Raw genomic sequence first — 27,343 nt, forward strand, 5'->3', positions numbered from 1 at the left:
TGAGCACCTTTTCATGAGCCTTTTGGCCATTTGTATTTCCTCTTCTGAGAAGTGTCTGTTCATGTCTTTTGCCCACTTTTTACCTGGGTTGTCTTTTTTCTTGCTGAGTTGAAAAACCTCTTTCTATGTTCTGGATATTAGACCCTTACTGATAAGTTGTTTCCAAATACTGTCTCCCATTGTGAGGCTGACTTTTTACTTTCTTGACAAAGTTCTTTGATGCACAAAAGTGTTTAATTTTGAAGAGTTCCCTTTTATCTATTTCTTTCTTCAATGCTCACGATTTTGGTGTAAGATCTATGAAACTGCCTCCTGTTAGAAGATTTATAAGGCATGTCCTTACATTTACTTTTAAAAGTTTTATTGTTTTACATCTAATGCTTAGGTCTTTGATCCATTTTGAGTCAATTTTTGATAGGGTGTGAGATACAGATTCCCTTCCATTCTTTTGCATGTGGATATCCAGTTCGCCAAGCACCATTTATTGAAGAGTCTGTTCTGTCCCAGGTGAGGTGGCTTCACTGCCTTATCAAAGATCAATTGTCCATTGATGAGAGGGTCTATATCTGAACACTCTATTCAATCCCATTCATCAGTATATCTATTTTTATGCCAGTACCATGTTGTTTTGACCACTGTAGCTTTGTAATATGCCTTAAAGTCAGGTAGTGTGAGACCTCCAACTTCATTTTTCTTTCTCAGGAGATTTTTAACTATTTGGGGCACCCTGCCTTTCCAGATAAATTTGGCTACTGGCTTTTCTATTTCTGAAAAATAAGTTTTTTGGGTTTTAATTGGTATTGCACTGAATCTGTAAAACAGACATCTTAAGTAATTTAGTCTTCCAGTCCGTGAACACAATATGCCCTTCTGTTTATTTAGGTCTTCTGTGATTTCTTTTGGCAATTTCTTGTAGTTTTCTTTGTATAGGTCTTTTGTATCCTAAGTTAGATTTATTCCTAAATATTTTATTCCTCAGGATGCAATTGTAAATAGAATTTTTTTCTTGATTTTCTCCTCAGATTGCTCATTACTAGTGTATAGAAACACTACAGATTTTTGAGTGTTTATCTTGTAATCTGCCACTTTTCTGTACTCAATTATTAGCTTTAGTAGTTTTGCTGTGAATTTTTCGGGGTTTTCAACATACAGTACATCATCTGGAAACAGTGAGAGTTTTACTTCTTCCTTTCCAACTTTGATGGCTTGTGTTTCTAATTGCTCTGGCTAGAATTTCCAACACAATTTTGAATAACAATTGGTGATAGTGGACATCCTTGTCTTCTTGTTCTAGTTTGCTAGCTGCTGGAATGCAATATACCAGAAACAGAATGGCTTTTAAAAAGGGGAATTTAATAAGTTTCTAATTAACAGTACTCAGGCAAAGAAAATGTCCCAATTAAACAAGTTTCTAGAAATGTACCTTGGTTCAAGAAGGCTGATGAAGTTCAGGGTTTCTCTCTCAAGTGAGACGGCACATGGCAAACACAATCACGGTTTCTCGCTCAGCTGGAAGGGCACGTGGTGAGTACGGTGTCATCTGCTAGCTTTCTCTCCTGGCTTACGGTTTAATGAAGCTCCTTGGGAGGCATTTTCCTTCTTCTCCGAAGGCTGCTGGTTCATGAACTCTCTGCTTCGTGGTGCTACAGCATTCTCTGCTCTCTCCGAATCTCTCATTCTCAAAAATCTTCCTCTTTTATAGGACTCCAGTAAACTTACCATGACCCACCCAAATGGGTGGAGACATGCCATCACCTAATTGAGCATAACAATCACTCTTGATTAAATCACATACCCAGGGAGATGATCCGATTATAGTTTCAAACATACAGTACTGAATAGGGATTATTCTGCCTTAATGAAATGGGATTTTGATTAAAACATGGCTTTTCTAGAGGACATACATCCTTTAAAACCATCATACTTTTTGCTGATCTTAGGGAGAAAGTTTTCAGTTTTTCCCCATTGAGGAATATGCTAGCTGTGGGTTTTTCATATATTCCCTTTATATGAAGGAATGTTGAGGAAGTTCTCTTCTATTTCTATTCTTTGAACTGTTTTCAACAGAAAGGATGTTGAATTTTGTCAGATGCCTTTTCTGCATCAATTGAGATGATCATGTGGTTTTTCTACTCTGATTTGTTGATATGGTGTATTACACTAATTGATTTTCTTATGATGAACCATCCTTGCATACCTGGGATGAATCTTACTTGGTTATGGTGTATAATTCTTTAAATGTGCTGCTGGATTCAATTTCCAAGAATTTCGTTGAAGATATTTGCATCTATATTCATTAGAAAGATTGGTCTGTAATTTTCTTTTCTTGTAATATCTTTGTCTGGCTTTGGTAAGAGGGCAATGTTGGCTTCATAGAATGAGTTAGGAAGGCTTCCTTCCTCTTCAATTTTTTTGAAGAATTTGAGCAAGATGGATAATAATTCTTTTTTTTTTAATTCTTTAATTTTATTTTTTTAAATATCAAAAAAAACCCCAAACAAATGCAAACATTCCAATTCTGATCATTGTGTTCTTAATATATTATCAGTAATTCACAATATCATCACATAGTTGCATATTCATCATCATGTTCATTTCTTGGAACATTTGCATCCATTCAGAAAAAGAAATAAAATGACAACAGAAAAAAAATTTATATATACCATACCCCTTACCCCTCCCTTTCACTGATCACTAGCATTTCAAACTAAATTTATTTTAACATTTGTTCCCTCTATTGTTTATTTTTATTTCATATGTTCTACTCATCTGTTGACAAGGTAGATAAAAGGAGTATCAGACACAAGGTTTTCACAATCACACAGTCACATTGTGAAAGCTGTATCATTATACAATCATCTTCAAGAAATTTGGCCACTGGACACAGCTCTACATTTGCAGGCCGTTCACTCTAGCCTCTCCATTACACACTGAATAGCAAAGTGGTATCTACTTAATGTGTAAAAATAACCTCCACGATAACCTCTGGACTCTGTTTAGAATCTCTCAGACATTGACACTTTGTTTCATTTCACTCTTTCCCCTTTTGGTTGAGAAGGTTTTCTCAATCCCTTGATGCTGAGTCTCAGCTCATTCTAGGGTTTCCGTCCCACCTTGCCAGGATGGTCCACACACCTGGGAGTCATGTCCCACGCAGACAGGGGGAGGGTGATGAGTTTGCTTTTTGTGCTGGCTGGAGAGAAAGGCCACATCTGAGCAACAGAAGAGGTTCTCTCGGGGGTGACCCATAGGCCTACTTTTAAGTAGGCTTGACCTATCTTTGTGGGGTTAAATTTCATATGAAAAAAATCCCAAGAGTGGGGGCTCAGCCTATAACTTTGGCTGTCCCCACTGCTTGTGAGAATATCAAGAATTCAACTTGCGGAAGTTGAATTTTCCCCCGTTATCACCATGCCCCGAAGGGGACTTTGCAAATACTTTTTATTCACTGTTCAAATCACTCTGGGATTTACTGGGGCATCACTCTGGTAAACCAACAAAATCTCATGTCCTACTCAAGGTTCCATGTACTTATGGTGTTCAATTAAGCTGTCTACATAAGTTATATTAGGAAATGCATTAGTCAAAATATAAATTTCGTACTAAATAAACATTTTTTTGCTTTAGTCTCACACATAAGTTGAAATTTTAAAATATTAATTACCATCTATTTTCAGCACCCTGCAGTAATGACATTCTTTGCTCTTCCTCATGCAAAAACATTTTAAAAATTTGTACATTTAGTCACTATCATTATACACTCTAGGCATTCCTAGATTATACCATCTCAATCTTTATTGTCTATCTTTCTTTCTGATTTCATACGTGCCCCCAGCCCTCCTCCATCATTCTCACATTCAGCTTCATTCAGTGTTTTAACATAATTATACTACAGTTAGGTAGTATTGTGCTATCCATTTCTGAGTTTTTACATTCAGTTCTATTGCACAATCTGTATCTCTTCAGCTCCAATTACCCAGTATCTTACCCTATTTCTACCTCCTGATGGTCTCTGTTACCAATGACATATTCCAAGTTTATTCACTAATGTCAGTTCATATCAGTGAGACCATACACGATTTGTCCTTTTGTTTCTGGCTAATCTCACTCAGCATAATGTTCTTAAGGTCCATCCATGTTGTTACATACTTCATAACTTTATTCTGTCTTACAACTGCATAATATTCTATCATATGTATATACCACAGTTTGTTTAGCCACTCGTCTGTTGATGGACATTTTGGCTGTTTCCATCTCTTCGCAACTGTAAATAATGCTGCTATGAACACTGGTGTGCAAAGGTCCGTTTGTGTCCTTGCCCTCATGTCCTCTGAGTAGATACCTAGCAATGGTATTGCCGGGTCATATGGCAATTCTATATTTAGCTTTTTGAGGAACCGCCAAACTGTCTTCCACAGCAGTTGTATCATTTGACATTCCCACCAACAGTGGATAAGTGTGCCTCTTTCTCCACATCCTCTCCAGCACTTGTCATTTTTTGTTTTGTTGATAATGGCCATTCTGGTGGGTGTGAGATGATATCTCATTGTGGTTTTGATTTGCATTTCTCTAATGGCCAGGGACGTTGAGCATCTCTTCATGTGCCTTTTGGCCATTTGTATTTCCTCTTCTGAGAAGTGTCTGTTCAAGTCTTTTACCCATTTTGTAATTGGATTGGCTGTCTTTTTGTTGTTGAGTTGAACAATCTCTTTAGAAATTCTGGATACTAGACCTTTATCTGATATATCGATTCCAAATATTGTCTCCCATTGTGTAGTCTGTCTTCTTACTTTCTTGATGAAGTTCTTTGATGCGCAAAAGTGTTACATTTTGAGGAGTTCCCATTTATTTATTTCTGTCTTCAAAGCTCTTGCTTTGGGTGTAAGGTCCAGAAACCAGCCTCCAAGTATAATATTTATAAGATACTTCCCTACATTTTCTTCTAACAGTTTTAAGGTCTTAGATCTAATGTTTAGGTCTTTTGATCCATTTTGAGTTAGGGTATGAGATATGGGTCCTCTTTCATTCTTTAGCATATGGACATTCAGTTCTCTAGGCACCATTTACTGAACAGACTGTTCTTTCCCAGGGGAGTTGGCTTGACTGCCTTATCAAAGATCAACTTGTCCACAGATGAGAGGGTCTATATCTGAACACTCTATTTGATTCCACTGGTCGATATTATATCTTTATACCTGTATTATGTTGTTTTGATCTCTGTAGCTTCATGACACACCTTAAAGTCAGGTAGTGTGAGACCTCCGACTTCATTTTTTTTTCCTCAGGATACTTTTAGCTATTCGGGGCACCCTGCCCTTCCAGATAAATTTGCTTATTGCTTTTTCTATTTCTGAAAAGTAAGTTGTTGGGATTTTGATTGGTATTGCGTTGAATCTGTAAATCAATTTAGGTAGGATTGACATCTTAACTATATAATTTAGTCTTCCAATCCATGAACACGGTATGCCCTTCCATCTATTTAGGTCTTCTGTGATTTCTTTTAACAGTTTTTTGTAGTTTTCTTTGTATAGGTTTTTTGTTTCTTTACTTAAATTTATTCCTAGGTATTTTATTCTTTTAGTTGCAATTGTAAATGGGATTCGTTTCTTGATTCCCCCTCCGCTTGTTCATTACTAGTGTATAGAAATGCTACAGATTTTTGAATGTTGATCTTGTAACCTGCTACTTTGCTGTACTCATTTATTAGCTCTAGTAGTTTTGTTGTGGATTTTCCCAGGTTTTCGACGTATAGTATCATATCGTCTGCAAACAGGGATAGTTTTACTTCTTCCTTTCCAATTTTGATGCCTTGTATTTCTTTTTCTTGTCTAATTGCTCTGGCTAGAACCTCCAACACGATGTTGAATAATAGTGGTGATAATGGACATCCTTGTCTTGTTCCTGATCTTAGGGGGAAAGTTTTCAATTTTTCCCCATTGAGGATGATATTAGCTGTGGGTTTTTCATATATTCCCTCTATCACTTTAAGGAAGTTCCCTTGTATTCCTATCTTTTGAAGTGTTTTCAACAGGAAAGGATGTTGAATCTTGTCAAATGCCTTCTCTGCATCAATTGAGATGATCATGTGATTTTTCTGCTTTGATTTGTTGATATGGTGTATTACATTAATTGATTTTCTTATGTTGAACCATCCTTGCATACCTGGGATGAATCCTACTTGGTCATGATGTATAATTCTTTTAATGTGTTGCTGGATTCAATTTGCTAGAATTTTGTTGAGGATTTTTGCATCTATAGTCATTAGAGAGATTGGTCTGTAGTTTTCTTTTTTTGCAATATCTTTGCCTGGTTTTAGTATGAGGGTGATGTTGGCTTCATAGAATGAATTAGGCAGCTTTCCCTCCACTTCAATTTTTTTGAAGCATTTGAGCAGGACTGGTACTAATTCTTTCTGGATGTTTGGTAGAATTCACATGTGTAGCCATCTGGTCCTGGACTTTTCTTTTGGGGAAGATTTTTAATGACTAATTCAATTTCTTTACTTGTGATTGGTTTGTTGAGGTCATCTATTTCTTCTTGAGTCAAAGTTCGTTGTTCATGCCTTTCTAGGAAGTTGTCCATTTCATCTACATTGTTGTATTTATTAGCATAAAGTTGTTCATAGTATCCTGTTATTACCTCCTTTATTTCTGTGAGGTCAGTGGTTATGTCTCCTCTTCCATTTCTGATCTTATTTATTTGCATCCTCTCTTTTCTTCTTTTTGTCAATCTTGCTAAGGGCCCATCAATCTTATTGATTTTCTCATAGAACCAACTTCTGGTCTTATTGATTTTCTCTGTTGTTTTCATGTTTTCAATTTCATTTATTTCTGCTCTAATCTTTGTTATTTCTTTCCTTTTGCTTGCTTTGGGGTTAGTTTGCTGTTCTTTCTCCAGTTCTTCCAAGTGGACAGTTAATTCCCAAAGTTTTGCCCTTTCTTCTTTTTTGATATAGGCATTTAGGGCAATAAATTTCCCTCTTAGCACTGCCTTTGCTGCGTCCCATAAGTTTTGATATGTTGTATTTTCATTTTCATTCGCCTTCAGATATTTACTGATTTCTCTTGTAATTTCTTCCTTGACCCACTGGTTGTTCAAGAGTGTGTTGTTGAGCCTCCACGTATTTGTGAATTTTCTGGCACTTTGCCTATTATTGATTTCCAACTTCATTCCTTTATGATCTGATAAAGTGTTGTGCATGATTTCAGTCTTTTTAAATTTGTTAAGACTTGCTTTGTGACCCAGCATATGGTCTGTCTTTGAGAATGATCAATGAGCACTTGAGAAAAAGGTGTATCCTGCTGTTGTGGGATGTAATGTCCTATAAATGTCTGTTAAGTCTAGCTCATTTATTGTAATATTCAAATTCTCTGTTTCTTTATTGATCCTCTGTCTAGATGTTCTGTCCACTGATGAGAGTGGGGAATTGAAGTCTCCAACTATTATGGTAGATGTGTCTATTTCCCTTTTCAGTGTTTGTAGTGTTTGCCTCATGTATTTTGGGGGCATTCTGGTTCGGTGCATAAATAGTTATGATTGTTATGTCTTCATGTTGAATTGTTCCTTTTATTAGTACATACTATCCTTCTTTGTCTCTTTTAACTGTTTTACATTTGAAGTCTAATTTGTTGGATATTAGTATAGCTACTCGTGCTTTTTTCTAATTGTCATTTGCATGAAATATCTCTTCCCAACCTTGCACTTTCAACCTCTGTTTATCTTTGGGTCTAAGATGTGTTTCCTGTAGACAGCATATAGATGGGTCCTGTTTTTTAATCCATTCTGCCAGTCTATGTCTTTTGATTGGGGAGTTTAATCTATTAACATTTAGTGTTATTAGTGTATGGGTAGTACTTTCTTCTACCATTTTGCCTTTTGGATTTTATATGTCATATCTAATTTTTCTTCCTTTTACCTATACTGATAGTCTTCCTTTTTACACTCTTCTCCATACCTCTCTCTTCTGCCTCTTCCTATCAGCCTCTAGTGCTCCCTTTAGTATTTCTTGCAGAGTCGGACTCTTGGTCACAAATTCTCTTCAGTGATATTTTGACTGAAAATGTTTTAATTTCTCCCTCATTTTTCAAGGACAATTTTGCTGGATATAGAATTCTTAGTTGGCAGTTTTTCTCTTTTATTAATTTAAATATGTCCTCCCACTGTCTTCTCACCTCCATGGTTTCTGCTGAGAAATCTACACATAGTCTTATTGAGCTTCCCTTGTATGTGATGGATTGTTTTTCTCTTGCTGTTTTCAAGGTTCTCTCTTTCTCTTTGACCTCTGACATTCTGATTAGTAAGTGTCTTGGAGTACATCTATTTGGCTCTATCCTTTTTGCGGTACATTGCACTTCTTGGATCTGTAATTTTAAGTCTTTCATAAGAGTTGGGAAATTTTCAGTGATAATTTCCTCCATTAGTTTTTCTCCTCCTTTTCCCTTCTCTTCTTCTTCTTCTGGTATACCCACAACACATATATTCATGCATTTCATATTGTCATTCAATTCCTTGAGTCCTGCTCATATTTTTCCATTTTTTTCCCTATATTTTCTTTTTCTTGTCGGATTTCAGATGTTCCATCCTCCAGTTCACTAATCCTATCTTTTGCCTCTCGAAATCTACCACTGTAGGTTTCCATTGTTTTTTTTTATGTCTTCTACTGTGCCTTTCATTCCTATAGGTTCTGTGGTTTGTTTTTTTAGACTTTCGATTTCTTCTTTTTGTTCATTCCTTGCCTTCTTTATATCCTCCCTCAGTTTGTTTTTTGATGAGGTTTTCCATGTCTATTCGTACATTCTAAATTAATTGTTTCAACTCCTGAATCTCATCTGAATTGTTGGTTTGTTCCTTTGACTGGGCCATATCTTCAATTTTCCTAGTGTGATTTGTTGTTTTTTGTTGGCATCTAGGCATTTAATTACCTTAATTAGTTTATTCAGGAGATTGTTTTTACTTCTTTTACCTAGAGATTTTCTGCTGGATGAATCTGTTGTCTGTCTGTTCTTTGACATTCAGTTCAGCTTTTTCTGGACCACTAGGTTAGGCTTTGTGTAACGGAGGAGAATTTTTGAATTTTTGTTTTCTTGCTTCTTGCCCTGCCTGTATGGTGCCTTTCCCCCCCACTCTTAGGAGGGTCTACTTAAGTATTATAGGCCCCAGCTGTATTTTCCCAGACCAAACTGACCTCCTGCGAGGAGGAAAGAATCAGCTGTGTCAGTTTTCCCTGAGGGTGAGACCCAGAAGGTTGAAAGACTTTCCTGTGAAGTCTCTGGACTCTGTTTTTTCTTATCCTGCCCAGTACATGGTGTCTGTCTGCCTGCAGGTCCCACCAGGATAAGATAATGTGGAACTTTTAACTTTGGCAGACTATCCCTGCTGGGGGCGTGGTGGAGATAGAAGAGAGGTTGTAGCCTGGTTATAATGGCTTCAAATTACAAAGTCCTGGAGTTTGTAATACCTCCCTTGAGGGAGGTATTCCACCTGAGTTGGGCCTCAGCCCTCCCCTGGGGAAGGCACAGGCTCCAGACAAGCTCTCAAAGAAGCTTGTTTCTGACTATGCCTGGGGCAGTTGCTGCCTGAAAAGCCCTGCCACTGTTTCCAAGGGCAGCCAAGTTTCCGTAGAAACACAGCCACAAAAACCTCTCTCTCTTTTTTTCTTTTTCCGTCAGCCCTGCCCCCTTAGCGCTGGGGCAAAAATCAGCGACCTCCGCTTTCACCAGGTTCACCTGAATTGGGGGCCTATTTTTAGCTGTCAGAATTTGTGAATTAATTCCACATTTGAAGCTTAGTTGCGCTCAGCCCCTGCTGCTGGTAAAGTCTCTTTTCTTTCCCCTCTGTGAAGCAGCCTGTGGGGGAGGGGCTCTGGCTGCCACAGCTTGGGCAACTCACAGTTCTTGGGGGGCTCACAGCTGGTCCAGCTCATCCAGACTGGGGTACACTGTGTGTCCGGTCACTGACGTGTCCCCAGGAGCTGTTCTGTACTGTTCCCAGTCATTTAGTAGGTGCTCTGGAGGACGAACTAAATCCCACACCTTGCTAAGCTGCCATCTTGGCTCCTCCCCTCTTTCCATTACATCTTGACTAACAAGGTGATATCTATTTAATGTGTAAGAATAACCTCCAGGATAACCTCTCAACTCTGTTTGGAATCTCTCAACCATTGACACTTCATTTTGTCTCATTTTACTCTTCAAGAAGGTTTTCTCAATCTCCTGATGCTGAGTCTCAGTTCATTCTAGGGGTTTTCTCAATCCCTTGATGCTGAGTCTTACCCCATTTCAGGATTTCTGTCCCACATTGCCAGGTAGGTCCACACCCCTACCTGCCTTTCCTACTATGTGGGAGTCATGTCCCACATAGACAGGGGGAGGGTGGTGAGTTTGCTTGTTGTGTTGGCTGGAGAGAGAGGCCAGATCTGAGCAACAAAAGAAGTTCTCTTGGGGATCACTCTTAGGCCTTGGGAATCACAATTTTAAGTAGGCTAAACCTATCAAAAGGGCCAATTTTATGTTTTACATATTTCACCATAATACATTTCTTTTAAATATATATATTTCAGCTCACTGGAAATTAACCAAAGGTAGAACACAAAATGAGAAGCATTTATTCTTGAAAAACTGCCAGAGTGAAAGGTAAAAAGAGTGGGAAGTTGTGGCATTTTTACCTAAGGCAGTACCTAATCACCCAACTTCAGTTGGAATGGCTAAGCACGTAGTTTTGCCGATGTGAGGCTACCTATAAAGACCCAGCCTTACGCATTAAGTAGATATCACCTTGTTATCCAAGATGTAATGGAAAGGCTGGAGGGAAGTGTCTGAAAATGCAGAGCTGTGTTCCAGTAGCAATGTTTCTTGATGATGACTGAATAATGATATAGCTTTCACAATGTGACTGTGTGATTATGAAAACCTTGTGTCTGATGCTCCTTTTATCTACCTTGTCAACAGATGAGTAGAATATATGGAATAAAAATAAGTAATGGGGGAACAAATGTTAAAATAAATTTAGTTTGAAATGCTAATGATCAATGAAAGGGAGGGGTAAGGGATATGGTATGTATAATCTTTTTTTTCTGTTTTTATTTCTTTTTCGTTGCCTTTTTATTTCTTTTTTCTGAATTGATGCAAATGTTCTAAGAAATGATCATGATGATGAATATGCAACTATGTGATGATATTGTGAATTACTGATTATATATGCAGAACAGAATGATCATATGTTAAGAATGTTTTTGTTCGTTTGTTGTTAATTTCTTTTTAATTAATAAATAGAAAATAAAAAACCCAGCCTTGCTGAAAAATGGGTGGACTCATTTCTGGGTAGAAGGACAAAAACCTGTAGCTTTAACATACAATAGTGGTGCACTTAGTTGGGAATGAAGAGGGAAAATGGGCAGTTTTGCTAGTCTGAGGCTGAGGTCCTGGTTAGACTGGATACCCAACTAGTCAAAAATGTAATGGGGAGATCATGTGAACAAGGGAACCATAGCAGGAGTGGTATAAGCTTGCCGTACACTCTTGGCTAAAGGGTAGGCTTTACTGGTGGGAGAGACCTGAAAAACCCTGGTATTTAAAGTGAAAACCAAGGGAACCTTGAGAACTAGCCACACTTTTAATGCATTCCCAAACCCAAACATTGATCAATCAGCAACTGACTGAAGGCTTATCAAGTAAAAAGTAATTACCACCACTGCCCAAATCATTAGGTAAACATTAAGTTATGCAACACAGGGATCACCCTAAGGGAGTCAATCTAAAAGACAAAATAAGAACTAAAAAACTGTGAACTGAGACCATAACAGCTGTGTAACCCTAAGGTAGACTGATTCCACAATTTAAGTTGAGGCAACTTAGTAAAAAATGAATGGCAATCACATTTAAAAAAAGAAGAAGAAGAACCCTGACTTGTTATTATCTATTAACAAAAATATTTCATTTTCAACCAAAAATATCTCAAGAAATAATGGCTAAAAATTTCCTAAATTTGACAACAACATTAATCTATAGATCCAAGAATTTCAACAAATCCAAAGTAAGATAAACACAAGGAGATCCACAGCTATATAAAACTTAATCCGCTACGTTAATACAAAAGCCAAACAGAGAGAAAAATCGTGAAAGCAAGAAAGAAAAAAATGACTCCATATGTATAGTAGAATGATACAGTTAAAGGCTATTTTCATAAAAAAAAAAAAAAGAGGACAGAAGGCAGTAAAATAACAAAGCAACGGAATAAAAAAATCTATAAAACATGGATTCTATATCCACCAAAACTACCCTTCATAAGTGAAGACAAATAAAGCATTATAAGATAAACGAAAACCAAGAGAAAGTATTTCTAGACCTGCCTTAGAAAACATACTAAAGAAATTTCTTTAGACTGAAAGGAAATGGCTCCAGACACACAAAATGAATGAAGAACATGGGAAATAGTAAACATGTGGGTAAATGTTTTGGTTTGCTAAAGGCGCTGGAATGCAATATACCAGAAGTGGACTACCTTTTACAAAGGGGATTTATTAAGTTACAAGTTTACAGTTCTAAGGCCCTAAAAATGTCCAAATTAAGAGGATACCTTCATTCAGGAAAGACCAATCATATTAGGGTTTCTTTGTCAGCTGGTAAGGAATGAGACTGGCATCTCCTGGTCCATTCTCCTGGATTGTGTTGCTTTCAGCTTCTAACTCCAGTGACTTTCTATATGGCTCTCCAAACATCTCCAAATATCTGTGCTTAAGCATCTGTGTTTGTATGGGCTCTGAGCTTTCTCTCTCTCCATGAGCTCTTTTAAGGACTCCAATAAATCAATTAAGATCCACTTTGAATAGGCAGGGTTCACAGCCCCATGGAAATGATCTCTTCAAAAGGTCCCACCCTATAATAGGTCTGCCTCCACAAGATTAGCTTAGATTAAAAGAACATGGCTTTTCCCGGGTACCTAATAGTTTCAAACCTTCACAGTAAATATAAAATAAAAAGTATACTTTGTGCTTTTCTTCTCTTAATTTGTTTAAGAATCTATGTATATGCATATATATGTGTGTACTTGACAATAGCACGAGGGAGAGGAAAATGGAATTGTAATAAAACAAAGTTGATTAGTTTACTGAAATTGAATCAGTGTTAACCTGAAGTAGACTGTGATAAGTTAAAGATGCATAGTGCAAAAACAACTATATATATATATAAATAAGAAAACAACAAAGGACTTCTAGTTTTGTCTCTGACATATAAAGAGCTTAGTAGTTGTTATACCCATCCCTTTCCACAGGAAGCTGGAAAAAAAAGAAGCTAGAAACACTGAAAATGAATAACTTTTCTTGAACCAAGCAGAAGCAAACTGCTACCCCCATTCCGGAGACACAAATCCATTTAGAGAACCAGAGCCAAGATGTGCTTACCTGGAGCAGAAGCTGCTACAGCAATAATAGATAAGGTACACTTAAATGATGATTTGGATGAATTACTGGAGCCTAAGTACAGACTAATACAAGAGTGAGAAACCCCTGAGGGCTGCAGTCTTTGGGAATTCTCATATTTTTGTGAGCTTTACCTCTAGAAACCTCAACAGGTTATCACAGTGAAGATCCAAAAAAGATATTTTTATGGCAGAGGGAAGAGAAGAGTAGTAATCATTGTGAATACACCAAAGCCTTCTCTTTTAACTACTCTCAAAAGTTACAGGGAAAAGGACTTTGCCAGAGCCTTATTACAGCTGGAGGAAGGAATCCTTCTCACTTCAGCTCATTCCCACATTCCTCTCTTACCTAAGGGGAAACAGGGGGAACATAATTAGACAAGTGTGGACTTCAAGGAAATAGTCTGCAAACACTGCAGTCAGAGAAGGGCATAGTAGCTGTTCTAGTTTGCTAGCTGCTGGAATGCAATATACCAGAAACAGAATGACTTTTTAAAAGTAGAATTTAATAAGTTGCAAGTTTACAGTTCTGAGGCGAAGAAAATGTCCCAATTAAAGTAAGCCTATAGAAATGTCCAATCTAAGGCATACAGAGAAAGATACCTTGATTCAAGAAGGCCAATGAAGTTGAGGGTTTCTCTCTCAAGTGAGAAGGCATATGGTGAACAGTGTTTCTCTCTCATTTGGAAAGGCACATGGCGAACATAGTGTCATCTGCTAGCTTTCTCTCCTGGCTTCCTGTTTCATGTAGCTCCCTGGGAGGCATTTTCCTTCTTCATCTCCAAAGGGCACTGGCTGGTGGACTCTCTGCTTCTCATAGCTATGTCACTTTTCTCTGCTCTCTCTGAATCTCCAGCTTTCTCTAAAATGTTTCCTCTTTTATAGGATTCCAGTAAATGAATCAAGACCCACCTGAATGGGTGGAGACACATTTCCACCTAATACAGCTTAACAACCACTCTTGATTGAGTCACATCTCCAGGAAGATGATCTAATTACAGATGCAAACATACAGTACTGAACAAGGATTAGAAGACATGGCTACCTTTACAAAATGGGATTAGGATTAAAACATGGCTTTTCTAGAGTACATACATCCTTTCAAACCAACAGAGTAGCCCAGAAAGAAGGGGGAATAATTACGCCACTGGAAAAATACTTGTGAAATTTGCAGCCTCAAGACTTGGTATTTAACTGAAAGTTATTGAATGCTTCCCCTTTCCTACTACATATCACCACACCAACATGACTCCAGTATGTTGACAGTGGGTCATACTTAAAAGAACCATGTGATACAGAGTTTCTTTAAGGAGTACATAGGGAAGCCCAATATCAGAAGAGGAGACAAAAAAGAAAGGATACCAGAGAAATTTGAAACCTCTAGTACCTATAGCTACAACAAATATTAAACATGGTCCAAATTAAAAATCTAGCCAGATGAAAATAAATCCTTACAGTAAAGGTTTAGTAACCTCAGCTTCTAATACCCAATAAAACATGTCAGGCTTTCAACAAAAAATTACAAGGCATTCCAGGGTGCACAGATAGTTCAATGGTAAAATTCTCACCTGTCATGTGGGAGACCCAGATTTGATGCCTGGCCCATGCATGCCACCCCCCCAAAAATTTACTAAATGGTTCTGCAATAATGGGATAATCACATGGAAAAAGAATGAAATGTGACCCACACCATACAGTATACAAAAAAAAAAAAATTACAAGCCATGCTAAAAGGCAAGAAAAAAATAGAAAGATGAAGCAGTCATGAGAACCAGACTCACATATGACATAGATGTCAGAATTATCAGTAAAGGAATTTAAAATAACGATTTTTAATATGGTAACGGATTTAATGAAAAAAGTAGACACCACAAAAAAACAGATGGTTAATGTAAGGAGAAAGATGAAAACTCTAAGAACAAATCAAAGGAAGTATTAGAAGTAAAAATATTGTAACAGAAATGAAGAATGCTTTTAATGAGCTCATAGATCAGTGCAAATGATCATAGGTCCAAGAAACTTCCCAAACTGACATTCAAACAGAAAGGAGAATGAAAAAAAAATAGAAGAGAGTCAGAAGAAGAAGAAAGAATGAAACAGGAGAAGTATTTGAAGTAATAATGCCCAAGAACTCACTAAAATTAACAAGAGACAACAAACCACAGATCAAAGAATCTCAGAGAACACCAAGCAGGATAAACACCAATAAACTACCAGGGCATATTCAAATTGCATAAAACCAAAGACAGAGAAAATCTTGAAAAGAATCAAAGGAAAGAAGACCGTATCTATAGAGGAGCAAGAATAAGAATTACAGCAGATTTCTGGTCAGAAACCTTGCAAGCTGAAAGAGATAGAGTAAAATATTTTTAAAGTATCAAAAGAAAAACATCAATCTAGAATTCTACATCCAGTAAAATTATCTTTTAAAAGTGAAGGACAGGGGAGTGCCAAGATGGCAGCTTAGCAAGGTATGAGATTTAGTTCATCCTCCAGAACAGATACTAAATAGCCAGGAACAGTACAGAACAACTGCTGGGGCCACATCAGTGACCGGACACACAGCATACCCGAGTCTGAACCAGCTGGACCGGCTGTGAGCCCACCCAGAACCGTGAGTGCCCCAAGTCGTGGTGGCCAGCGTACCATTCTAAGCTGAATGTGAGAATGGCAATTAATATTTTAAAATTTTAACTTATGTGTGAGACTAAAGCAAAATATGTTTATTTGGTACAAAATTTATATTTTGACTAGTGCAGTTCCTAATATAACTAATGTGGACAGCTTAATTGAACACCATAAGTACATGGAACCTTGAGTAGGGCATGAGATTTTATAGGTTTGTCCAGAGTGATGCCCCAGTAAATCCCAGAGTGATTTGAACAGTGAGTAAAAAAGTATTTGCAAAGTCCCATTGGGGAAATGGTGAGAAAGGGGGAAAATTCAACTTCCCCAAGTGGAGAATTTCTGATATTCTCACAAGCAGTGGGGACAACCAAAGCAATAGGCTGAGTCCCTAGTCTTGGGTTTTGTTCATATGAAACTTAACCCCACAAAGGATAGGTCAAGCCTACCTAAAATTAGGCCTAAGAGTCACCCCAAAGAGAATCTCTTTTGTTGCTCAGATGTGGCCTTTCTCTCCAGCCAACACAACAAGCAAACTCACTGCCCTCTCCCTGTCTACGTGGGACATGACTCCCAGGAGTGTGGACCTTCCTGGCAATGTGGGACAGAAATCCTAGAATGAGCTGGGACTCAGCATCAAGGGATTGAGAAAATCTTCTTGACCAAAAGGGGAAGAGCAAAATGAGACAAAATAAAGTGCCAATGGCTGAGAGATTCCAAACAGAGTGGAGAGGTTATCCTGGAGGTTATACTTATGCATTAAATAGATATCACCTTGTTAGTCAAGATGGAAAAATAGATATTACCTTGTTAGTCAATATGTAATGGAGAGGCTGGAGGGAATTGCCTGAAAATGTAGAGGTGTGTCCCAGAAAACATGTTTCTTGAAGATGATTGTATAATGATAATGATACAGTTTCACAATGTGACTGTGTGATTGTGAAAACCTTGTGTCTGATGTTCCTTTTATCTACCTTGTCAACAGAAGAGTAGAACATATGGAATAAAAATAAATAATAGGGGGAACAAATTTTAAAATAAATTTAGTAGATTGAAATGCTAGTGATCAATGAAAGGGAGGGGTAAGTGGTATGGTATGTATGAATATTTTTCTGTTGTCGTTTTATTTCTTTTTCTGAATTGCAAACAATTCTGCAAATGTTCTAAGAAATGATCATGCTGATGAATAGGCAACTATGTGATGATATTGTGAATTACTGATTATGTACGTAGAACAGAATGATCATATGTTAAGAATGTTTGTCTGTTCGTTGTTATATTTTTTTTAAAAATTAAAAAATTAATTTAAAAAAAAAGTGAAGGTGGGCAGTGTAATAGTGGCTCAGTGGCAGAATTCTCACCTGCCATGCTGGAGACCGAGGTTTGATTCCAGATCCTGCCCATGCAAAAAAAAAATAGTCAAAAAGAAAAAAAAAAGTGAAGGAGAAATAGCATTTTCTCAAACAAACTAAACTGAGGGATTCATCACCAGTAAACCTTTTCTGCAAGAAAGGAAAGTAAAGGAACAAATGAAGACAAAATTTTTTATTTTCTTATTCTAAATTGATCTAAAGGATAAATCTTTAAAGCAATAATAGTACAGCTTATTGGGTAAATATAGTATATGGAAAAATAAAATAAATGACAGCAATACCACAAAATAGGGATGAAATGGGACTACTCTGTAATAAGGTACCTATACTACCCATGAAGAGATACAGTGTTATCTGAAGGTAGTCATAGATGAGAGTAAAAATGTGTATTTTAAACTATAGGGTAACCACAAAAATTATTTTAAAAATATAATTGATACACTAAAAGAGGAGATAAAGTGAAATCATAGAAAATGTACAATTAAAATCAGAGAAGGCAGAAAAAGAGGAGAAAAATTAAGATTTTCAAATAGAAAAAACAGTTATAAATATGTAGATATTAATGCAACTAAATTAATAATCACTTTAAATGTAAATGGTATAAATACACCAATTAAAAAACAGATACTGTCAGGGTGGATTAAAAAAACAAGACCCAATTATATGTTCTTTAAAAGAAATTGACTTTAAATATGAAGACTCAAGAGATTAAAATAAAGGTATACAGAAAGATATACCATACTAACACTAATTAAAAGAAAGGGAAAATAGCTATATTAGTTTAAGAATATGGAAAATTATGGATAAAGAAAGGACATTACATAATGATAATGGGGTCGATTCTCTAAAAAACATAATAACCATAGACATATATGCACATAACAGACTGTCAAAACATGTGAGGCAACAACTGATAGAACTGCAAGAATAGTAAAATCCACCAGAGGGAGACTTCAACAGCCCTCTTTCAGTAATTGATAGCTCATGCAGGCATAAAATCAGTAATGATATAGATGACGAAGAGCACTAACAATCAACCTACTCTAAGTAGCATTTATAGAACATTCCAATGAATAACAGCAGAATACAAATTCTATTCATACTCATATGCAATATTCACCAAAACAGATCATATTCTGGGCCATAAAACACACTTAAACTGAAAATAACAGAAGTCATACAAAATATGTTCTCAGACCGTAATAAAAATAAAACACAAATCAATAACAGAAACATATCTGAAAAAAATCTTTAAAAATTTAGAAATTAAACAATACACATTGAAATAACACACAGATCACAGATGTCTCAAGAGATACTTTTAAATATTTTTAACTAAATAAAACCAAAACATATCAGAATTTGCATGATGTACAGAAAGCAATGTTTAGGGGGGAATCTATACCATTAAATCATATGTTAGAAAAGAATAAAGACCTAAAATCAATAATCTTAACATTCAATTTAGGAAACTAAAGAAAGAAGAGCAAATTAAGCCTAAAGTAAGCAGAAGAAAATAAATGATAAAAAATTAGAGCAGAAATAAATGATATCACCTGAGACTCAGAGTTAAAGCTCTGAAGCTATGAAAGTCAACATTACTTCATACAGCAACTGATAAAAAAGTCAAAAAAGTGATCAGACTTCGACTAGAAATATTAATGAAGTTCACCTGGATAGGACCAAAGTAAATCAGAATACAGGGTAAGGATGATAGGGTTCAAATTTTATAACTTCAATATCCATGTGAGACTAAAGGAAAAGATGTTTATTTGATGTGAAAGCTATATTCTGAGTAGTGCATTATCTAGTATAACTTGTATGGAAAGTTTATTTGAACACCATAATTACATGGAATCTTGAATAAGGCATGAGATCTTGTTGGTTTGTACAGCTTAGTGTAATGCCCAGATACATGCCAGGGTAGTTTGAGCACCAATAAAAAGGTATTTGGAAAGTTCCCTTGGGGAAGTGGAGAGAAAGGAAGAAATATTCAACTTCCCTATCTGGGGAATTCCTGATATTCTCACAAGCAGTGGGGACAACCAATTCAATAGGCTGAACCTTTGCTCTTGGGGTTCACCCCTATGAAACTTATTCCTGCAAAGGAGAAGCTAAGCCTACTGACAATTATGCCTAAGGGACAACCCAGAGAACCTCTTTAGCTGGTCAGATGTGGCCTCTCTCTCGAAGCCAACTCAGCAGGTGAACTCTCTAACTTCCCCACTACATGGGACAGTCTTCCCAGGGGTGTAAATCTCCCTGGCAATGTGGGACATGATTCCCAGGGACGAGCTGGGATCTGGCATCATGGGATTGAGAAAGTCTCCTTGACCAAAAGAGGGAAGAGAGAAATGAGACAAAATAAAGTTTCAGTGGCTGAGAGATTTCAAAGAGTCAAAAGGTTATCCTGGAGGTAGGTTATTCTTATGTATTATATAGATATATCTTTTAGTTTATGGTGTATTGGCTAGACTGAAGTACCTGAGATTGTTGAACTATATTCCAATAGCCTTGGTTCTAGAAAATGACTGTATAACTACATAGTTTTTATGGTGTGACCATGTGATTGTGAAAAACTTGTGTATGATGCTCTGTTTATCCAGGGTATGGACAGATGAGCAAAAAAATAAGAATAGAAAATAAATAAATAGGGGGAAGATAAGGAGTAAAAAAAAATTGGGTAAATTAAGATACTAATGGTTAATGAGAGGGAGGGTAAGGAGTATGGATGGATGAGTTTTTTTCTTTTGTCTTATTTCTTTTTCTGGAAGGATGCAAATATTCTAAACATGATCATGGTGATGAACACACAGCCATATGATGATATTGTGAGCCAGACTGTATAATTTGGATGAGCTGTATGTGTGTGAAGATATCTCAATAAAAATATTTTTAAAATGAAATTGGAAAAAAGAAAACAATATAGAAAATCAACAGAACTCAAAGATGGTTCTTCGAATAGATCAATAAAATTGATAAAACTCTAGATAGGCTATGTGCTGGTTTGAAAGGAAGTATGCCCCCTAAGAAAAGCCATGCTTTAATATAAATCTCATTTCTTAAAGGTAGAATAATCCCTATTCAATACTGTATATTTGAAGCTGTAATGAGATCATCTCCCTGGTTGATGTGATTTAGTTAAGAATGGTTGTTAAACTGGATTAGGGGATGACATGTCTCCACCCATTTGAGTGGGTCTTGATTAGTTTCTGAAGTCCTATAAAAGAGGAAACATTTTGAAGATTCAGAGAGACTCAGAGAGCAGAGAATGCTGCAGCACCATGAAGCAGAGAGTCCACCAGCCAGCGACCTTTGGAGATGAAGAAGGAAAACGCCTCCCAGGGAGCTTCATGAAACAGGAAGCCAGGAGACCAAGCTAGCAGATGACACCATATTCGCCATGTGCCTGTCCAGCCGAGAGAGAAGCCCTGACTGTGTTCACCATGTGCCTTCTCACTTGAGAGAGAAACCCTGAACTTCATCGGCCTTCTTGAACCAAGGCATCTTTCCCTGGATGCCTTTGATTAGACATTTCTATAGACTTGTTTTAATTGGGACATTTTCTCAGCCTTAGAACTGTAAACGAGCAACTTATTAAATTCCCCTTTTGAAAAGCCATTCCATTTCTGGTATATTGCATTCTGGCAGCTAGCAAACTAGAACAGGCTAATTAAGAAAAAAAGAGAAAGGCCCAAATTACCAACATGAAAAATGTAAGAGAAGTCATCACTATTTAGTCTATGGCGATTAAAAGGAAAGTAAAGGAATATCATGAGCAACAAATCTGATAACTTTGATAAAGGACCAACAAATCTGATGAACTAGACCAACAAATTTGATAAGTTTGGTGAACTGGACCAACTTCTTAAAAGACAAAACCAGCAAAACACACACACAAGGAGAGATAGATAACCAGAATAGCTCTATATCACTAAAAGAAACTGAATCATTAATTAATAACGTTACAAAATCCACTATAAGTCCAGATGGTTTCACTTGAAACTCTACCAAACATTTACTGACCTTAGAAACATTAAAAGTATTATAAAAGAACATTATGAACAACTTTATTGCCAACAAATGAGAAAATTTAGGAGAAATAGATAAATTTCTAAAAAATACAAATTACCAAAGCTGAATCAAACAGAAACAGAAAATTTTAATATATATGTAACAAGTGAAGAAATTGAAGTAATAAGCTTAATGACTACTCTAATCAACATTTAAGCAAAGAATACTATCAGTCTGTCTTAATTTCCTAACTGCTAAAACAAATGCTATATAATGGATTGACTTAAATAAGGGGAACTGAATGGATCATGATTTTGAGGGTAGAAGAAGTAAAAAAAAAATCAAGGCAACAGTAAAGTGCTGCTTTCTCCCTAAAGACTGTGGTATTCTAGGGCTGGCACTTGCAATCCTTGATCTCTTCCAAATTCTGTTGACTTCCAGCTTCTGCCTGCTCTCTGTGGCTTCTCCCCCATGTCCAATTTTCTTTGCTTATAAGAACTTCAGCCAAATTGGATTAAAGCCCAACCTCATTCTGTTTGGAAACAACTTAACTAATAACATCTTCAAAGATCCTATTTACAAATGGGTTAAAACCCACAGAACCAAGGGCTGGGACTTGAAGATGCCTTTTGTTAGGGACATGATTCAATCCTCAACACAGTCCTATAACACAAACTTTCAGAAAGCAGAAAAGAGAATACTTTCTAACTCACTTTATGGCTAATATTATATTATATCAAAACCAAAGACATCCACTTTATGTGTGAGACTAAAGCAAAAAATGTTTGTTACAAAATTTATATTTTGACTAGAGTATTTCCTAATATAACTTATGTAGATAGTTTGATTGAATGTCATAAGTACTTGGAATCTCAGGTAGGACATGAGATTTTGTTGGTTTGCCCAGAGTGATGCCCCGATGAATCCCAGAGGGATTTGATCAGTGAGTGGAAAAGTATTTGCAAGCCCCCTTTGGGGAATGGTGATAGCAGGGAGAAATTCAACTTCCCCAATTTGAATTCTTGATATTCTCACAAGCAGTGTGGACAGCCAGAGCTATAGGCTGAGCCCCCAGTCTTGGGGTTTGTTCATATGAAACTTAACCCCACAAAGGATAGATCAAGTCTACTTAAAATTTAGGCCTAAGAGTCACCCCCAAGAGAGCCTCTTTTGTTGCTCAGATGTTGCCTCTCTCTCCAGCCAACATGACGAGCAGTCTCACCACCCTTCCCCTCTCTGCGTGGGACATGACTCCCAGGGGTGTGGACCTTCCTGGCAACGTGGGACAGAAATCCTGGAATGAGCTGAGACTCAGCATCAAGGGACTGAGAAAAACCCTAGAATGAGCTGAGAATTAACATCAAGGGATTGAGAGAACCTTCTAACCAAAGGGGGAAGAGTGAAATGAGACTAAATGTCAATGGCTGAGAGATTCCAAACAGAGTCGAGAGGTTATCCTGGAGGTTATTCTTACGCATTAAGTAGATACCACCTTGTTGTTCAAGATGTAGTGGAGAGGCTGGAGGGAACTGCCTGAAAATATAGAACTGTGTTCCAGTAGCCATGTTTCTTGATGATGATTGAACAATGATATAGCTTTCACAATGAGACTCTGTGAATGTGAAAACCTTGCATCTGATGCTCCTTTTAGCTACTATATCAACAGAAGAGTAGAACATATGGAATAAAAATAAATAATAGGGGGAACAAATGTCAAAATAAATTTAGTTTGAATTGCTAGTGGTAAATGAAAGCGAGGGGTAAGGGGTATGGTATGTATAATCTTTTTTTTCTCTATTATCGTTTTATTTCTTTTTCCGTTGTCTTTTTATTTCTTTTTCTAAATCGATGCAAATGTGCTAAGAAATGATGAATATGCAACTATGTGATGATATTAAGAATTACTGATTGTATATGTAGAATGGAATGATATCTTAATGTTTTGTTTGTTGTTAATTTTTTTAAAGACATCACAGGGGAGAAAAATTAAAGACCAAAATCCTTCATGGGCATAGAGGCAATCATCTTGAACAAAATTCTTGCAAGTCAACTAAATATAGACATATACAAAAAGTTTTATATAGAATTTATGTCAGAATTTAAGGTTGGGTTAACAACGCAAACTCAATTAATGTAATATACCATAATAACAAAATAAAGGACAAAATCCATGTGGTCAATTCAATGGATGTAGACAAACATTAAATGGTGCGTACAAAAATCTAACAACTATTCATGAAAAAAAAAGCCTTAAAATGAGGAACAAAAGAGAACTTCCTCATCCCAATAAAAGGTATTTATGAAAAGTTTAAAGTTAACATCATAGTTAATGATGAAAGATTGAATGCTTTCTTCCTAAGATCAGGAACACGGGTACAATGTCTTCTATAGCCATTTCAAGTAAACATTATATTAGAAGTTTTAGCCAGAGAGGAGCATGGACTTCTCTCCCCACCGTGGCATGCACTCATCCACTGATATCAGTGTACTCTGAAAAGAGGGAATCATCAGGCAAAAATGTTACTTTGTCTGCTGTATTCAAGGCTCCCATTAGATTGGATATTATGATCTTCATTCACATCAACCTGTGCAAAAACAACAGACAGCCCTATGCTGTCAGTGAGTTAACAGATCATTAAGCAGTGCTGAATCCTGGGGCACTGGCAGAGCTGTGGTTCAAATTCCCTGAGTTTGAGCACAGATCTGGCCAGGGTGCTTTCGGAAATAAGTGTTGTGGAGGCTGCACGTTTGCACCAACCCAAACATGGTGTAGGTGGCACCACAGAGTAAACACAACACAGAAGTGATATGCCATCTGCTCTGCATTGGCTGCTTCAGCCTTACCAGCACTGGTCATGTTTAAAGGTCATTGTATTGAGGAAGTTCCTGAACTTCCGTTGGTGGTCAAAGATAAAGTTGAAGGCTACAAGAAGTCCAAGGAGGCTGTTTTGCTTCTTAAGAAACTTAAGGCCAGGAATGATATTAAAAAATGATTGTTTCTCAGTGAACGAGAGTTAACAAGGGCAAAATGAGAAACTGTAATCGCATACAGCACAGGAGACCATGAAACATTCATAATGAGGACAATGGTATCATCAACGCCTTCAGAAATGTCCCTGGAATTATTCTGCTTAATGTAAGCAAGCTGAACATTTTGAAACTTGCTCCTGGTGGAGATGTGGGATGTTTCTACATTTGGACTGAAAGTGCTTTCCACAAGTTAGACAAACCATATATCACCTGGAATAAAGCTGCCTCCCTCAAGAGTAACTACAACCTTCCCATGCACAAGCTGATGAATACAAACCTTAGCAGAATCTTGAAAAGTCAAGAGATCCAAAGAGCCCTCTGAGCACTACGCAAGAAGATTCATCACTGAGTCCTAAAACCCAAGAATCATTTTGAAACTAAATCATATGCAAAGATTATGCACTGAAACACCATTCTTCATCAGGTCAGGAATCACAAACTCCGGGCAGATAAAGCTGCAGCAACACTAGAGGCCAAATCAGATGAGAAGGAGGTTCCAAGCAAGGAGCCTGTAGCTGAGAAGAAAGGAAAGAAGCTGTTTCTGTTAAAAAGGCACAGAAGCAGAAGCATTTGGGAAAGGAGGCTGCAGTTACCAAGAAGCCAGCGGAAAAGAAACCTACCACAGAAGAAAAGAAGTCTGCTGTCTAAACTGCTCATTCTGTAAAACTCAAAATCATTTGGACACGTTATTTTGAATAAAGACCAGATGAAAGAGGCAGTGGTAAAAAAAAAAAAAAAAAAAAAAAAAGAGGTTCTTGCCAATTTCTTACAATAAGGCAAGAAAAAGAAATTAAAGCATACCTATAGGAAAAAAAAGTAAAGCGATAAATAATGTGGTATATCTATACAATGAAATATTACTCAGCAACAAAAAGGAACAAACTACTGTTGCACACAATAATTTGGATAAACCTATAAACAAGCAGAGTGTAAGAAACAATACACAAAAGACCACGTATTACATAATTCTACATAAAATTTCTAGAAAAGGCAAAACAATAAAGACAGCAAGCATATCAGTGATTTAAAGCGCTGGGTGTAAGAAAAGGAACTGACAGCAAAGAACAGTTGGAACTTTTTAGGGTGACAGAGGTGCTGTAAAACTAGATTCTAGTCATGATTACTCAACTGTATAAATTTACTAAATTCAATGAATTGTAAACTTAAAATGGGTGAATTTTATAGCATGTAAATTAGACCTGAATAATGTTCCTAATGCTTTAAAATAATTAAAAGAAAGCAATAATAACTCAAAAAATTTGAAAACACTTGGGAATGAGAGTAGAGATTTTCCTTAAGGGATATTGAAACATATTTTATAACAATATAGTAACAGGGCAAGGTGATCGCGTTAATCTATTCACGCAGTAATTAAAAAGCTATTAAAAAATCTATGTGCTGTTTATTAGCACATAAAAGTTATCTTGTGAAAATATTGAAGTGCTATTATTATCAAAAGGAAGAAGTCTGAAATTCTCACACTACTCCAAAGATTTAATTTTTAAAACTTTGAAACAAATTCTGATTACTAAGCCAAAATGCAGATATCTTAAAGTTTTTTCTTTCACATGCAGCTAGCTGTACATCTTTGACAGTGAGTTATCTTCAACAACAAAAAATTAAAGTATTAACTCATGATCTAAAGTTTAATAAATAATGTGATATTGTTTAAAATTTTCTCTTGGCTGCCAACTTTTGGAATTTAATTATTTAGTTGCTTATTTATATTTTGCGGAAATGACTATCTGATGTTTAGAATGAGATAGGTATCTACTACAGCCAAAGTTAAGATATAACAAAACTGATGTTCATTTCACTTCCTGGCTCTTCTCTTTTACTTTAAGCAGAATTTTAAATAGGTTAAAAGTGCTCCATTATAGTAATGAGAGGTATAGAGAAAACCAAAGGTTAATTAATCTATAAATTAAAAAAACAAACTCATGAATAAATGGGAGAAATTTGTTCAATATTCCAGCAAATAATGACATAAGTTATTCTGCCTTTGGTTTAATTAAGTTGATAGTTGAACTTACTTTATAACTAAGTAAACTTATAAAGTGCCTTGGAAATTATGTGGATAGACTAGGATAAGAAAGAACTCTTATTACACTATTTATTCATTTATTTTTGATTACTGATTGAATCTCTTAACTTGTGATTCGTTTGTGGAGATTCTCTACCATGCCCATTTATTGAAAAGACTGTTTTGTCCCAGTTCACTGGATTTGGGGTCCTTGTCAAAAATCAGTTGACCACAGATTTAGTGGTCTATTTCTGCACTCTGGATTCAATTCCATTGGTCATTGCTTCTATCTTTGTACCAGTACCATGCAGCTTTAACCACTGTGACTTTACAATAGGCTTTAGAGTCAGGGAGTGTTAATCCTCACACTTCATGCTACTTTTTTAGGATGCTTTTAGCAGTTTGGGGTCTCTTTTCCTTCCAGATGAATTTGGTAACTAGCTTTTCCAAGTCTTCAAAATAGGTTGTTGGAATTTTGATAGGTACTGTGTTGAATCTGTAGATCCATTTGGATAGAACTGACATCTTAACTATATTTAGCCTTCCTATCCATGAGCAGGGAATTTCTTTCCATCTAATTAGATCTTCTTTGATTTCTTTTAGCAATGTTATGTAGTTTTCTGTGTACAAATCCTTTATGTCTCTAATTAAGTTCATTCTTAAGTACTTGATTCTTTATGTTGCTGTTTTGAATGGAATTTTTTCCCTAATTGACTCCTCGGTTTGGTCATTGTGTGTGTATACAAATGTTACTGCTTTTACACATTAATTTTATATCCTGCCACCTTGTGACTTTATTAGCTCAAGTAACTTTACTGCACATTTCTCAGGATCTTTCAAGTACAATATCATGTCATCTGCA

At 36.5% G+C, this 27,343-nt stretch overlaps 1 protein-coding gene and 1 pseudogene across 6 annotated transcripts in view; one reads left to right on the forward strand and one right to left on the reverse strand.

The window, feature by feature from the left end:
* The window catches only part of DNAAF4 (dynein axonemal assembly factor 4), a 124,091-nt gene that overhangs the window by 74,412 nt on the left and 22,336 nt on the right, over positions 1-27,343 (reverse strand). The window lies entirely within an intron of this gene.
* Positions 23,769-25,106, forward strand: LOC143656150 (large ribosomal subunit protein uL4 pseudogene; annotated as a pseudogene).

Source organism: Tamandua tetradactyla, chromosome 14, assembly GCF_023851605.1.
Source record: "Tamandua tetradactyla isolate mTamTet1 chromosome 14, mTamTet1.pri, whole genome shotgun sequence".
Taxonomy (NCBI): Eukaryota; Metazoa; Chordata; class Mammalia; order Pilosa; family Myrmecophagidae; genus Tamandua; species Tamandua tetradactyla.